At 33.8% G+C, this 2,524-nt stretch overlaps 1 protein-coding gene across 1 annotated transcript in view; it reads right to left on the minus strand.

The window, feature by feature from the left end:
* LOC107695679 (tetraspanin-1-like) overlaps positions 1-2,524 on the minus strand; it is a 10,222-nt gene that overhangs the window by 5,105 nt on the left and 2,593 nt on the right. The gene's annotated exons all lie outside the window — the stretch shown is intronic.

A 2,524-nucleotide genomic window follows, 5' to 3' on the forward strand; every position in this document is an offset into this window, starting at 1 on the left:
GTAATTCCAACAAATGCAATACAATATTGTGCAAACATACTCTTTAAGGTCAGATCCGCATTTTAATAGTGTTGTGAATAGACCAAAGTACCTGAGGCAATATTTAAAGAGTCTTTGCAACTGCTTTTTGTAGGGAACACAATGTGAGAGACAAAAACCGTTCTTTACTTTTCCACACATAGCCTACAGTCAGGTCCAAAAGTCTAAGATAAGAAACAACAAGATTCTGCACTATTTTTAGGTCACTATTCAAATGCAGGAAAATTAGTGACATTGAGCTTGTGACTCCTCGCACTGATGGTCAGAATTTGGTCAGAACATACTCAAATAAAATAAGAACAATCATAATAATAATCCAAAACTTTAACTTGTATTTTTATTTGGGCACATGTTTTATGTATTTAAATAAATGTATTTATAATAATACATTTAGAACTATACATTTTTATTTAAAATCTATAATTTTTTATAAATTTTTTTAAAAACGTCAAGTAATATTTGAAATCTAAATATTATATATATATATATATATATATATATACACACACACACACACATTTAATACATATATATATATAATGCAAGTGGGCATTCTATAAGACTTATGAGAGGTTAAGGAATGGTTATTGTCATGGCTGTGATTAGCTGTTCCTGCTTTCAGATCTGCTTTAAAGGAGTAGCTCACTTCCAGAATGAAAATTCTGTCATCATGTACTCACCCTCCACTTGTTCCAAACCTGTATGAGTTTCTTTCTTCTGTTAAACACAAATGAAGATATTTTGAAAAATGTTGGTATCCAAACAGTTAATGAGCACCATTGACTTCCATAGTATTTTTTTTCTCCTACTATGGAAGTCAATGGTGCCCCAAAACAGCCTGGTTACAAACTTTCTTCAAAAATCTCCCTTTCTGTTCGGCAGAAAAAAGAAATGTATACGGGTTTGGAACTACTTGAGGGTGAGTAAATGATGACAGAATTTTCATTTTTGGGTGAACTATCCCTTTAAGGATCGTCTTTATTTGTGTTCAAAACTTTGATAATCAACGCTTGATTACGTTGGGAAAACAGTTACTGCCAGTGACTCTATGGAATCAAGGTGATTTTAAAGAGCAATTCCTTTAAAACACAATATAAAGTCTGAGAGAACAGAACACACTGCACCTTTCAGAGAGGCATTACTGTAACCTGATCGCCTCTGAACATAACGTTATTTAAAGAGCTATACTTCTGCTTCTTATTGTCCACCAACATGACAATCTATAAGGTGCTGTCAGGTGACGCATCACTTCCTGCTATGAGCTCAGGTCACTGGACCCTTTTCACAAGACTGTGATGAGGATAAATCCTCGAAAGTTTTTCATATTTGTATTTTTTTAAAAATGTATGTACATTTATAACACTATTCTTTGTATTGTATCACCTTTGCATCAAATTACAAAAAAACACCATTGCGAGGGTGTTTCTAATGCAGCATCTATGGGAGGGATGGTAAATTTGACATTGTTCTCTCTTCTGACTGCCATTATCAGTCTCTCTCAATTTATTTCCTTTTATTGAAAGTCATGAAAACACTATCGTGGAGTTTTTCTTTTGCTATTTGTGCAAATGGGAATGTAAAAAATATATTTGTGGTACTCTCCCATTCACTGCTAATCAAGTTAACCCAACTATGACGACTTCCGCTGCTGAGAAACCCGGAAATGTGAAAAAGGTCCATATTCAAACTTTATATATTTAAAACATTAATATGATAGTGATAGGCAATTATATATGTAACTATGTAAATAAACAATATGCAAATAAATCATTGTGTATGCGAGGGTGTTTCTAATGCAGTGTCTATGGGAGGGACGGTAAATTTAACACCGTTCTCTCTTCTGACAGCCGTTATCAGTCTCTCAATTTTTTTCCTTTTACTGAAAGTCATGAAAACACTAATGTGAAACACTAATTCTTTTGCTATTTGAGCAAATGGGAATGCAAAAAATATATTTGTGGTCCTCTCCCAATCACTGCTATTCAAGTTAACCCAACTATGACGACTTCTGCTGCTGAGAAACCCAGAAATGTGAAAAAGGTCCCTTATAATGCCTTTACAGGACTTTAAATAGGTTTGATCGCACCGTCCATAAACCTTTAAGGCCAAGTGTTACCCAAGGATTAAGCAGCACTCCATAAGAGCCGCCACACAACGTGTGTGTCACATACACTACTCGCGTCTCTAATGTGAGGTCAGAGTTTGTTTAGGTTTAAGATGAACAGAAAGTTCTGGTCGGGTCATTGTCCAAAGACAGGGGAGATAAACATTTAAAAACCATTAATAAAGTATTATTGATGTGACATGTTACGCGAGACTGTCAGAGTTACTGTCAAATGTGCATAACTAGGCTTCAAATGTTATGACAGGTTGTGAAATATAATTTAATTTAAAAGTCTGCTCAAGCCTCCTCATTATTTGAGGAATCACTGGACTATATAAATATATATATATATATATATATATTTTTTTTTTATTTTTTTTT

Source organism: Sinocyclocheilus anshuiensis, unplaced genomic scaffold, assembly GCF_001515605.1.
Source record: "Sinocyclocheilus anshuiensis isolate Anshui unplaced genomic scaffold, SAMN03320099.WGS_v1.1 scaffold1075, whole genome shotgun sequence".
In the NCBI taxonomy this organism is placed as follows: domain Eukaryota; kingdom Metazoa; phylum Chordata; class Actinopteri; order Cypriniformes; family Cyprinidae; genus Sinocyclocheilus; species Sinocyclocheilus anshuiensis.